Below are 14,175 nucleotides of genomic sequence, written 5' to 3'. Positions count from 1 at the left end.
GAATGTTTTGACAGCTGTGTCTAATTGATAAAACCCTATGGTCAGTAGGTATGTCGGGGGTCATTTATTTCAGCCTCTTACCCAGTTTACATTAAACATATCGAAATGTATTGTCCAGACTCAAAATGAGCATTTCCAAGAATGAGACCACTCCCAAAGGTAGTCATCTTAATGTTAGAACAATTCTAATAAATAATAATTGTTTTGTGTTGTCACTGATTATTTTATTTTACCCATATACATTTACTGTTTGTTTTTTCATTATTCTTTCTTGCATTTTATCCCTTCTTTTTGTGTCAAATAGATGAATACATCCTTCAGGTTTTTGTTTTTTGTTTTTTTTGGCCATGCCAGCGGCATACGGGATCTTAGTTCCCTGACCAGGGATCGAACCTGTGCTCCCTGCAGTGGCAGTGTGGAGTCCTAACCACTGGACCGCAGGGGAATTCCCCCTTCAGATGTTTTTCTTAGTGAGGGTCTGTTAGTGGTAAATACTCTGTTGGAAAATATCCTTATTTCTTTGTCAGTCTTGATTGATAGTTTAGCTGCGTGCTAGGCTTCCAATTATTTTTTTCCCCAGCGTTTTGAAAATGTCATTTTACAGAAATTCTGGCTTTTGTTGTTACTCTTGAGAACTGTGCTCACAATTGAACTATTATTTCATTGTATGTAACCTGCCTTTTTCTCTGTTTTTTTTTTAAACATCTTTATTGGAGTACAATTGCTTTACAATGGTCTCTGGTTGTTTTTAAGATCCTTTTTGTTGTCATTTGTGTTCTGCAGTTTCATTACATGGTGTGGATTTAATTTTATCCTACTGGGGGCTTATAGTGATGCCTCAATCTGAGATTTCATACCTTTCAATTTTGTAAAAATTCCCCTCTTTATTTTAAAGAAAATGTTTTTCCGGGCTTCTCTGGTGGCACAGTGGTTAAGAATCCGCCTACCAGTGCAGGGGACGTGGGTTCAAACCCTGGTCCGGGAAGATCCTACATGCCGCAGAGCAGCTAAGCCCATGAGCCACAGCTACTGAGCCTGCACTCTAGAGCCCGTGAGCCACAACTACTGAAGCCCTTGCGCCTAGAGCCTCATGTTCCACAACAAGAGAAGCCACTGCAATGAGAAGCCCCCACTTGCTGCAACTAGAGAAAGCCCGCGGGCAGCAACAAAGACCCAACGCAGACAAAAATAAATAAAATAAATTTTTAAAAAACCCAAAAGAGTTTTTCCGTCACTATACAAAAATATTACATTATTGACTATATTCCTCACACTGTACAGTACAGTTCATAACCGTGACTCACTTATTTTGTAACTGGAAGCTTGTACCTCTTAATTTCCCTCACCTATTTTTCATCCCCCCCAATCTGCTTCCCTAGCAACCACCTGTTTGTTCTCTGTGACTCTTTCTGTTTTGCTATGTTTTTTAGATTTCACATATAATTGAAATTGTACAGTATTTGTCTCTCTCTGTCTGACTTATTTCACTTACCTAGTACTCTCTAGGTCCATCCATGTTGTTGCAAATGGTAAGATTTCATTCTTTTTTACAGCTGAGTAATATTCCATTAGATATATGTACCACATCTTCTTTATCCATTCATCTATCCATGGGCATTTAGGTTTCTTTCATATCTTGGCTATTATAAATAATGCTGCATTGAACATAGGGGTGTATATGTCTTTTCATCCCATTTTTGTTTTCTTTGGCTAAACACCCAGGAGTGGAATTGCTGGATCATATAGTAGTTCTGTTTTAATTTTTTTGAGGAACTTTCATACTATTTTCCATAGTGGCTGTACCAATTTACATTCTGCCAACAGTGCATGAGGGTCCCCTTTTCTCCACATCCTCCCCAGGACTTGTTGTTTGTTGTCTTTTTGATAATAGCCATTCTAACAGGTATGAGGTGATATCTTATAGTGGTTTTAATTTGCATTTCCCTGATGATTAGTGATGTTGAGCATCTTTTCATGTGCCCATTGGCCATCTGTTTGTCTTCTTTGAAAAAAATGTTCAGGTCCTCTGCCCATTTTTTAATTTGGTTATTTTTTTAAATGTTGAATTATATGAGTTCTTTGTGTATTTTGGATATTAACCCTTTGTCAGATATATTGTTTGTGAATATCTTCTCCCATACCATGTTTTGGTCTTCTTTTCACTTTTTTGTTGCTAGTTTCCATTGCTATACAAAAGCTCTTTAGTTTGATGTAGTCCCATTTGTTTATTTTTGCTTTTGTTTCCCTTGCCTGAAGAGACATATCCAAAAAAATATTGCTAAAACCGATGTCAAAGAGCACACTGCTTGAGTTTTCTTCTAGGAGGTTTATGGTTTCAGGTCTTACATTTAAGTCTTCATTCATTTGGAATTTATTTTTGCATATTGTGTGAGAAAGGAGAAAGTAGTCCAGTTTGAATCTTTTGCATGTAGGTGTACAGTTTTCCTAATACTATTTATTGAAGAGACTTTTACTCATTGTATGGTCTCATCTCCTTTGTTGTAGATTGATTGATCATGTAAGTGTGTGTTCATTTCTGCATTCTCTATTCTGTTCCATTGATCTGTGTGTCTTTTAAAAAACTTTTATTTATTTAATTTATTTATTTTTGTCTGCATTGGGTCTTTGTTGTGGTACATGGGCTTCTCATTGCGGAGGCTTCTCTTTGTTTCAGAGCACGGGCTCTAGGCACGCAGGCTTCAGTAATTGTGATGTGTGGTCTCAGTAGTTGTGGCACACGGGCTCTAGAGCACAGGCTGAGTAGTTGTGGCACATGGGTTTAGTTGCTCCGCGGCATGTGGGATCTTCCTGGACCAGGGCTCGAACTCATGTCCACTGCATTAGCGGACGGATTCTTACCCACTGCACCACCAGGGAAGCCCCTGTGTGTCTGTTTTGGTGTACTGTTTTGGTTACTATAGTTTTGTAGTATAGTTTGAAATCAGGGAGCATGATACCTTCAGTTTTGTTCTTCTGGATTGTTTTGGCTATTCATGGTCTTTTGTGTTTCCATAAAAATTTTAGAATTATTTGTCCTAGTTCTGTGAAAAATTCCCTTGGTATTTTGATAGGGATTGCACCAAATTTGTAGCATGCCTTAGGCTAGAATGGTCATTTTAACAATACAGTAAGTCCTCTACATACGAACCTTCAAGTTGCAAACTTTCAAAGATGGGAACATGTATTCAAATGTCCAATCACATAAGGTAGTTCACGTGTCTGGCATACATTGTCATGTGCATACATCCTCTACAAGTGGTTCTGCTTTTGTGTACTTTTCTGTACAGTACAGTAGTACAGTATCTTTATTTCAAGCCCAGGATGTCCAGAAGCAAGCATAAAAGCAGCAGTGATGTAGCTGGTACTACTGTACATTTCAAGGTACTGTACTGTAAGATTAAAATTTTATTTTTGTGTTTGTTTTTTTTTGTTTGTTTGTTTGTTTGTTTTGTTTTGCGGTATGCGGGCCTCTCACTGTTGTGGCCTCTCCCGTTGCGGAGCACAGGCTCCGGACGCACAGGCCCAGCGGCCATGGCTCACGGGCCCAGTCGCTCCGCGGCATGTGGGATCCTCCCGGACCAGGGCACGAACCCGTGTCTCCTGCATCGGCAGGCGGACTCTCAACCACTGCGCCACCAGGGAAGCCCTGTGTTTGTTTTTTATGTATTATTTGTGTGAAAAGTATTATAAACCTATTACAGGACAGTACTATACAGCCAATTGTGTTAGTTGGCCATCTAGGCTAACTTTGTTGGACTTAGGAACAAATTGGACTTACACTCTTGGAAAGGAACTTGTTTGTATGTAGGGGACTTAACTGTATTAATTCTTCCAATCCATTAGCAGGATGTAGCTTTCCATTTGTTAGTATCATCTTTAATTTCTTTCATCAGCGTCTTGTCTTTTTCTTAGTACAGGTCTTTTACCTCAGTTAGATTTATTACTAGGTATTTTATTCCTTTTTATGCAATTGTAAATAAAATTGCTTTCTTAATTTCTCTTTCTTATAATTCTTTGTTAGTGTATAGAAACACAACAGATTTCTGTATATTAATTTTGTATTCTGCAACTTTACTGAATTCATTGATGAGTTCTAATTTTTTTTTGGTGGCCCTGTTAGGATTTTCTATAGTATCATGTCATCTGCAAACAGTGACAGTTTTACTTCTTCCTTCCTAATTTGGATTCTTTTTCTTTTTCTTGCCTGATTGCTGTGGCTAGGACTTCCAATACTATGTTGACTAAAAGTGGTGAGAGTGGTCATCCTGTCTTGTTCCTGATCTTAGAGGAAATGCCTTCAGCTTTTTACTGTTGAGTATGATGTTAGCTGTGGGCTTGTCATATGTGGTCTTTATTTTGCTGAAATATGTTCCCCCTAGACCCACCTTTTTTTTTCATTAAAAAAATTTATTTATTTTTGGCTGCATTGGGTCTTTGTTAATATGCGTGCACTTTCTAGTTGCGGTGAGCAGGGGCTACTCTTTGTTGCGTTGCACAGGCTTCTCATTTCAGTGTCTTCTCTTGTTGCGGATCACGGGCTCTAGATGTGTGAGCTTCAATAGTTGTGGCACGCAGGCTCAGTAGTTGTGACTCGCGGGCTCTAGAGCGCAGGCTCAGTAGTTGCGGCACACGGGCTTAGTTGCTCCGCGGCACGTGGGATATTCCTGGACCAGGGATCTAACCTATGTCCCCTGCGTTGGCAGGTGGATTCCTAACCACTACGCCACCAGGGAAGTCCCATCTAGACCCACTTTGATGATAGTTTTTTAAAAATCATAAATGGATGTTGAATTTTGTCAGAAGTGTTTTCTGCATTCATTTAGATGATTTTTATTCTTCAGTTTGTTAATGTGGTGTATCACACTGATTGATTTGTGGATATTGAGCCATCTTTGCATCCCTGGGATAAATACCACGTGATCATGGTGCACAATCCTTTTAATGTGTTGTTGAATTTGGTTTGCTAATATTTTGTTGAGGATTTTCACAACTATAAAGTGATATTGGCCGTAATTTTCTCTCTTTGTGATATCTTTGTCTGGTTTTGGTGTTGTGGTGATGCTGGCCTTGAAAATGTTTGGAAGCATTCCTTTCTCTGTAATTTTTTGGAAATAGTTTGAGAAGAATAGGTGTTAACTCTTCTTTAAATGTTTGGTAGAATTCACCTGTGAAGTTGTCTGGTCCTTCACTTTTGTTTATTGGCAGTTTTTTAAAATTGCTGATTCAATTTTATTACTGGGAATTGGTCTATTTATATTTTCTATTTCTTCCTGATTCAGTCTTGGGAGATTGTACATTTCTAAGAATTTGTCCATTTCTCGTAGGTTGTCCATTTTATTGGCATATACCTCTTTAAATAGTGCCTCTCCCTGATCTCATATTTAACTTACCTTGAACCTTCTATTGTTAATTCTGTCCTCCACATCTCTTATTCTTTTCTTCATGATTTCTGTCTCTATCTTTCTGTGTTACCTCTAGATAATTTCCTTAAATCTATCTCCTAGCATACTAATTACTCTTAAGCTAGAACTAATTTATTTTTTTTACTATATAAATTTAAATATTTATTTATTTATTTTTGGCCGCGTTGCTGCACGTGGGCTTTCTCTAGTTGCAGCAAGTGGGGGCTACTCTTCGTTGCATTGCGTGGGCTTCTCGTTGCGGTGGCTTCTCTTGTTTTGGAGCACGGGCTCTAGGCACCCGGGCTTCGGTAGTTGTGGCTCGTGGGCTCTAGAGTACAGGCTCAGTAGTTGTAGCGTGTGGGCTTAGTTGCAGAGTGCAGGCTCAGTAGTTGTGGCGTGTGGGCTTAGTTGCTCCGTGGCATGTGGGATCTTCCTGGACCAGGGATCAAACCCATGTCCCCTGCGTTGGCAGGCAGATTCTTAACCACTGTGCCACCAGGGAAGCCCCTAATTTACTTTTTGAATTCTTATTTTCATTAGCTAAGTTTTTCATTTCCTCAAGTACTCTTTGGTTCATTTTCAAATCTTCTCTTTGTTTTTCATGGTATCTTGTTTTTGTCTTGTGTTTTCAATTCATCTATATTAATTTTAAATAAATTTAACTTAATGTGTTTGTTCAATTTTCTGAAGCTTTTTGAGCTCATATTCAAAGGAGTATCATCTATGATAGCCTTACGTAGCTTGAGTTGAGGCCAGTTCTCTCAAGAACAGTTTTTAAATTTTTATCAGCTTTGCTTAATTATAATTTATGCATTTATAATACGCTTTATTTAAAGTAAAAAGAGTTTTTACAGATTTATACACTTATAAAAAGCTGCCCCAATCAAGATACAGAGCATTCCCATCACTCCCAAAAGTTTCCTTATGCCTCTTTACAATTCATCTTTCCCTTTACCTTGGCCTCAGGAACCACTATAGATTAATTTGTATTTTCTAGAATTTTATCTAAGTCAAGTTATACAGAGTGTACCTTTGTGTCTGCTTTCTTTCAGGCAGTGTAATGCATTTGAAATTTATCTATTTAGTACATATATTAGTAATTTGTTACTTTCTGTTCCTAAGTAGTATTCTCTTATATGACTATATCATACAGTTTTGTTTATCATTTACTGTTGATGGACATTTGGGTTGTTTCCAGTTTTTGGCTGTTTTGATAAAATTGTTGTGAGCATTCATGTACAAATCTTTGAGTGGACATGTATTTTCTTGACTCTTTGGAGTGAAATGGCTGGGTCATATGGCAAGTTATCTTTAAATTTTTAAGAAAATTTTCCAAAGTGGCTGTACTGTTTTATGTTCCCATTGCAGTATCTGAGAGCTCTAGTTTCTTTATATTCTTACCAACACTTGGTATTGTCAGTCTCTTTAATTTTAGCCATTCTCAATGGAGGTGTAGTGTTATTGTGGTTTTAATTTGCATTTTCCTGATGATGTTGAACATCTTTTGGTCATTTGTGTATCTCCTGCAGCAACTTTGTATTTGCTCCTGCTGGGAACTAAAGGCTGTTCCCAACCTGGGAGTAAAATGTCTGTAATTTTTCTGTACTTGTATATTTGTAGGCCACAGACTTAGTATAAATTTTTAACTCCAAATCCACCTCTTGTGTGCACTTATGGTTATTAATTCCTAGAAAGTTTTTTTCCTCCCACTTTACTAGATAAGCAATGTAACCTCCCTTATTTCCCTGTGGACAGATTTTTTTTTTTTCCTAGTCTGTCTTTTTAACTGAGGATCCCAGCCTTTATACAGAGATCTCAGTTGTTTTTTATGGGCTCAAGATCTCCTGGACTATAAGGAGGTCACGAATTCCTTACATTGCTGGGACAGCTATGCCTCACTAATCCAATTTTCAGCTTCCTTGTTTCTGTTTCCTGGGATTTCTCCTACTTTCTTGTGAGTTCAGTTTATCTAGTGTCAGTTAGGATTCTATCAGGAAAATAGAAACCACACACAGATATTTTAATAGAGTGAATTCAGTAAAGAGGTTTAGTTTAAACCCTTGTTGGAGGGCTGAAAGAGCAAAAAGGGAGTCTTAAAGTAACTTTGATATAATAACTGCATTAAGCAGCTGCCTCATCCAGGACTGAAAAATAAAGGGAAGAAGGTAGGGGTTGTCAGAAGCTAGAATTCTGGAGGGATCCGATGGAACTGCATGCACCCTGATTCTCTGAGGAGAGGGTGTTGCTGGTCTCTCAGGAGCTCACAGGAGGGGCCTGGAGGAGCCAGGTTTGGTTGAGCCCTGCCCTGCTGGTGCTGATGCCTCTGAGAGGGAGTTTAGAAAGAAGCAGGGAAGAATCAACTGCTGTTGTCAAGAAACAGCGAGCCACAGGAAGAAGGAAGTCCCTTGCAGCCTCTTTCTGCCTTCCATTTTCCCTTTAGCACCCCCTGTAGACAGAACCTAACTGGGAACCCGCTGGCAAAGGTGAGATAGTATTGGTGGAGTCCAAGACCCAGCATCACAGAGCAGAGCATAATAGGGTAGGTGTGGAACTGAGAGAAAATAACTTAACTAGCAAGTCTAAAAGGATTTTTATTATATTTTTCTAAGTATTTCCAGCCATATTTAGTCGGAAGATTTTCCGGTTATCTGGTTCATTATATCAACAGTTAGTAATAGCGATAGATGACTTTCTTTTTTTTCAGTGTATACTGTGAGCCAGGCACTGTTCTAAGCACTTACATGAACTGCTTCCCAAAGTTCTATGAGGTAAGTACTATTATTACTACTATAAATTAATCTACCCAAAGGCATACAGTTTGTAAGTGGTAGAGTTGGTGTTCTAATCCAAGCATTCTGGGTTCCATAATGCACATTCTTCTTTATTGTGCTGAAAGTTCTTCCCTACATCAAACCAAAATCTATCCTCCTTTAACTTCTACTCACTAGTTCTGGTTTTGGCTTCTTGCAAGGGGACACGTAAGTCTTTCTCCTTGTCTACATGACAAGCATGCATATGTTTGAAAAATGTTTTCATGTTTTCCCTGGCATAACGTCTGTAGTTCTCCCCTCACATTTGCCATGACATGACTTTCAGACCCTTCACCCTGGTGGTTGTCATTCTTTCTCCCATGTGCTCTGACTTTGCTTTTCAGAGGTGGGGCACAGAGTCGTCTTCTACTAACATGACCTGAGCCGCATTGATGTTTTGGGTAGGTCTGTCAGATTCATGGTTCACAGGGGAGTGTGTGGAGTAACAGGCTGTCCTCCACTACCCACCATAGGCAGCCTTTTTTTCCCCCCAAAGGCAACCTTTTTAGTATGAACTGTTGTGCCAGGTCCTTACTATCCCGTGTTAATTTGGTTGATTTCTTTTATTCTAAAGGCAGGGCTTTATGTTTAGTCCTGTTAAATTATATATTGGCTATTTTTGGTATCATTGAACCTGTTAAGATCTTTTTGCCGGATCAAATCTAAAAACATTGTATTTTCTTTTCTTCACAGTTTATAATTCCAAAGTTTAACAAGCAGACCTTACATGTTTTCATTCTGTCTTTGGTAAAAATGCTAAACATGGTAGGTTTGAGAAGAAAGCTGAATGTTACACCTCTGGAGATCTTACTTCAGTTGATGGAGGTTTGGGGGGAATAGTTTTGACTATTCTTTCTGCTAAATTGGGGGAGGAGCTGTCTGGAAAGGGCAGAATCTTGGCTGTCAATGAGGGGAGGAGAGAGTCAAGGCTAAGGATTGGCCTTTGGGCAGTCAGTCACCCTAATAAGGGACCACTTGGCAGAAGTAAAGTGATCTGGTGGCTGTAGAAGGGAGAGAGGGCATATTGCACAGCATGCTTCTGGGTTGAGGCCTCTTGGCAGCTGTGTCAGCTGTCCTTTCTGTCCTCTTTAAGGGCCAGTTTCTTTAAAGCCAGTGCAGGAAATGCCAGTGATTCAGCCTTGCATATTTCTTCTGCCTTATTGCATCTCAGGACTGGTTTGTCTGGTGAGGAGTGAAGACTGCATGTATTTCAGGCTTATTTATTTGACCACCTGGGTGCCTTCCTGTGACTGGCCAGAGACACTTGCTTTGCAGGCTGTCAAGTTTTTGGTACCCTGTGGCAAGGTGAATACAGTGTGACCCGAGGTCTTGGTCCTGTGTGTGGGTAGCAACTGCATTCTGCCCTGTAAGGGGGCATTTGTCAAGTGCCTGACTTCTGGATGGTCTCAATGAGGGATGAGGTAACAATAGCTTTGATTGCCTACTTTTCTGTTTTCCTATGGCGTGACGATGTGAGTTTGAGGGAAACCTCTTGTTCCCTTTAGAGTTTGCCACTGTACCCCTCATGAACTACTGCAAAGTGGACTCTGTCTGGTTGCTGACTCCCAAAGCCCAGTTTCCTTAGGCAGTGAGCAAATCATAATGAGTGCTTATTATACCTCTCACAGAGCTGAATATTTAACAAGTGTATCTATAATACAGGATTTCCCTACTCCCCAACTGTTCAAACCTACAGATACTTTACAGGAATAATGTAACAAATGCTTGTATATTCTTCACCTAGATTCACTAATTGTTAACAGTTTGCTATTTTTGGTCTCTATCCTTCATTTTATTTTATTTTTTTAACATCTTTGAGTATAACTGTTTTACAATAGTGTGTTAGTTTCTCCTTTACAACAAAGTGAATCAGTTATGCATATACATATGTTCCCATATCTCTTCCCTCTTGCATCACCTTCCCTCCCACCCTCTAGATCCTTCATTTTCTGAACCTTTTGACTGTTAGATGTAAACACCATGTTACTTCATCCCTAAATATTTCAACAAGTATTTCCTAAAAAAATAAGAGTATCTTCCTATAATAACCACAATAAAATTACACTCAGAAATTCAATACATCTGGTACACAATACTTGTTCAAAATGCTCTAATTTTTCCAATGATGTCTATCATAGACTTTTTGTCAGTTCAGGATCCATTGAAGGATCATGCATGCGTTAGTTGTCACGACTTTGTCAAGCCTTTATTCTGCTTTAACTTTGAACAGTTTTTAAATCCCTTAATCTTGAATGCCTTTTCGTCTGTCATAGCATTGACATTCTTTAGAGTTCAAGTTAGTTTTTTGCAGAATGTCTCTTAATTTGGATTTGTATGACTATTTCCTCTTGACTAGATACAGGTTAATCATTTTGGGTAGAGCTAGATAGGTTAATACAGTAGTTTGATAGTGAAGCTAGAAAACACATGGAAACAGAATTCAATTTCGCATGACAGTACATAATTTAGCACTCAGTTATGTTGTCTAATCTGTAAGCCCCATCAGAATTGAGAGAAGAGGGAATTCAGTAGGACCTGGAGGTACTAGGAGAGATTTTAGTAGGAAGACGGGGTTTGGAAGATGGACAGAATTTGAGGCAGTTGGAGTATGGTTAGACAAGCTGCTATTTGGACTTTTCATCCCACTACTAAGGTTATATATCATGAAAAGTAAATTCCCTCTTCAGAGTTTAGAGCTCTTGTATCTTTTGTGGTGTTTGTACTACTGGGAAGCCTAATAGTGTAGAGCTCTTGCTTTGGTTTCAGACAAGCCTAGAGACTGTGCTCAGCATTTTGCCAGCTGCCTAACCTTAGGGAAGTTTCCTTATGTGCAAGCTAGAAAGAGTATTGGTAACTCTTTAAAATGTTATTGTGATGCTCAGAGTGAAATATTGCATAAATACTTGAATTAAAACATTTGAATGCCTTTAGGTGGGGGCAACACTTCCTAGTTTTTCCATGTGCCACACTGGAGCATTCATTTCTATTACCTGCCTAACCCCTGAAGGGGCTTGAATTTACCACTGCTGGATAACTGAAGGCATGGAAATGAGAAAGGGTTTGGCTCATGCAGAGAGAAATGGGAAGACTGGCTTGATTAGTTCAGAGTGTACACTGTGGAACAGTGGGAAATAAGGTTGAATAAATGACTTGAGGCTATATAATGGAGGGCTTGGAGAGTTAAGCCAAGGGATTTAGATATGATGCTTTAGGAAGAAAACCATGGAAAGTTTTTGAGCAGGAGGACACACTTGGAAATGTGAGTGGTATGGAGCCTCCTGAGGAAGGACCTTTCCTGCTTTAGAGACTGGAGCCCTAGTATGGCAGAGCCTTCCCAGTGCTGACCACACTGGGGTGTGGTTTGGCTGTCTTGCCCCAGGAGGCCACACTTTCTGCCCCAGTGACTCTTCCTGCTCTGCCACTGACCCACCCCATTGAACTAGGCTGCGTGGCTTCCCTTCCGGTGGCTGTCTGATCTACAGAATGCTGGGGCTGCCCAGGATGATGTAAGGCTGAGCTGACCAACAGTCGGCGGGATGGGAGAATGAACAGCATTCCTGTCCCTTTGCCCCTTCCTTGGGTGGAGGCTAATTATAAGCCAGATTGCCAGGGATCACTTTGTCTGGACCTGAGAAAGCTGTTCACCAGGAGGTAAGTCAAGATGGGTCCTGCCCTCTCTCTGCTTTTTCATAGGTCAGCTTTTTCCCAAACAGGATCTCTACTACTTTCTTTTTCCTTGATCCAGGTTCTTCTAAGTAACCTTCTTTCAATTACTTGAAGTAAACAGGTTAGTGCAGGAGGTGGGCAGAGATGCTTAATAAACATATTCTTCTAGCTGTGGGAGGAGAGTCTAGGGGGTTTCACTGACCCCTGTTGTGAGGTAGATTACCGAGAACTCTTGTGAACCAGGCACTAAACGACGGCTCATACTCATAGGAGCCACTGAAGAGAAGTCTTGGTCTTAAGCTATCATTTCTCAGCAAATGAGTTTCAAAACTCATTTCTTGTGCTTTAGTGTCCTGAGTTATCTCCCCTTTGAAAGACAGCGGCGAGGAACAGGAAGGGGGAGGTGCATGGATTAGGATGTTTGTGGCTTATGCTGGGAGTCAGGGTGCCTAGGTTTCAAGTCCTGATTACTGCTAACCAGCTGTGTGACCAGGGACAAACTGCCTAACCCCAGTGGACTGTAGTTTTCTTATATGTAAAAATGAGCAGTTTAGATTATATGAACTAGAAGATTTCTTCCAGAGCCAAAATTTATGATTATGTAATGTGTGACTGTAAATTAGTATAATAGTTTATCTTTAACACACGTGACATATATTGCCCATACCTTGTCCCCTTCATTGTAATTTTGGGACAATTAGAGTATTTGTAAATTTGTCCCCCTCAGAGTAATTGTGTTCTCAGCCTTTACGTTTATTCGGGTGATGCTGCCAGTGCTCAAAACATTTTTGGCCTCTAAGCCAATCTTTTGAATATTCTCAGAGGTAGCAAATCTTCACTCTTGCTTGGTAGATTCAGTTTTTGGAAACAGCTAGAAGATATTGTGAGCCAAAGACAAGCAAGGCAGTATCTTTTTTGGTGAAGAATAAAGTGTGACTGTAAAATAATGAGATTTAATTTTTGTGTGTGTCTCACATGGAGTAGACTTTAAAGGCGGTTCCCAAAGGAGTGTTTTGTAAATCTTAGGAGACTATCTTGATTACAGTTTTCACTTGATTCAACAAGATTGGAAATGTTTGTTTAAAAGGGTGTCACTTCCTTTATACTCCCTGTGCTTATGCCTGCTTCTAGGTCAAAGTGACAAGACAGTAGGCAGAGAAAATTAGCCTTTCTTGTGGTAGTCCTCCCAAATCACAAATGTGCTGAGGGTCAAAAAGGGTTGGAACATGTTGCTATGGGACATTGTAGCTGAGGAGCCACTGCAGTCCCGGCTCCAGAAGACTCAACAGCTACAAGTTCCTCAGGCTGCAGCAGCCACTGCTCAGCAGCACAACATAGTCCATCAGGATGATTCCCAGGCGGCATGGCTGAAACAGATGATTTGGTAGCTCCAATCTTTTGTAGGAGAAGTGATGTATCAACTTACTTGGTTTGTTGTCTGTTGTTTGTTTATTTGTTTTCCTCAGCAGTTTGAGTTTGAGGAAGGATGGGGATGGGTGGGGGATGGGTGGGAGTCAAAGCAGAGGGGGTCTCTTGAACGCATTTCAGTTAGGCTGTCTGTAGTATCCTGGACTCTGTTCCTGGAAATGGTGTCTTGTTGATAACTAGTCAAGAAAATAAGGTGTTAAGCATCCTAATCAAAAGGTTCTGTCACTAAGTCACTTTGTGATTCTCTTTCTCATGGCCATGTTTTCTTCATTTTTCTTCATTGAAAGAGTTAGATACTAAGAGTTCTAGATCTGAAAACAGGTAGGCCAAAGGAGGTTTGAGGTAGGGAACTATCTGTTCTAAGCTGCTTGACTATTAGACTAGGGGGGTAGGAGTGGAATTCCTTTTTAGTCCTTAAATTATAGTGACTATACTCTCTACTGGCAATCACAGCTGAGCGATCAAAGTGAAGCAGCTATTTAATGAGAAGCAGGCACCGGGAGCTTTCTCCTGAAGAACAATCACAGGACATGCTGGTCTTGAGAGAGGTAGTCATTCCCTGGTAGGACCTATTGTTTGAAGGAGGTGGGGGTGAATTTCATCAAAATGGACAGTGTGGATATTGTGATTTAGAGGGGTTAGAGACTTTGTTCCCTGCTGTTGTTAATTTCAAGCCTCTCTTTAAAGGGATTCTCCTAATGATTGGAGCAGTGTGGGATTCATTTAGAGAAAAAGCCCCATGTAACCACAATAGAAATTAAATGCCTAAGAGCAGAGCCAGTTGCTGGAGAGACCTAATAGTTGCTTTTCAATACTTAGATCCTACAGTGACAGCAAGGAGAGGATAGGCTGCTTGGTGAGCTTGCTAT

This window comes from Kogia breviceps, chromosome 7, assembly GCF_026419965.1.
Source record: "Kogia breviceps isolate mKogBre1 chromosome 7, mKogBre1 haplotype 1, whole genome shotgun sequence".
Classification (NCBI taxonomy): Eukaryota; Metazoa; Chordata; class Mammalia; order Artiodactyla; family Physeteridae; genus Kogia; species Kogia breviceps.
The sequence above is the reverse complement of the archived record's forward strand: the minus strand, read 5'-3'. Positions refer to the sequence as shown.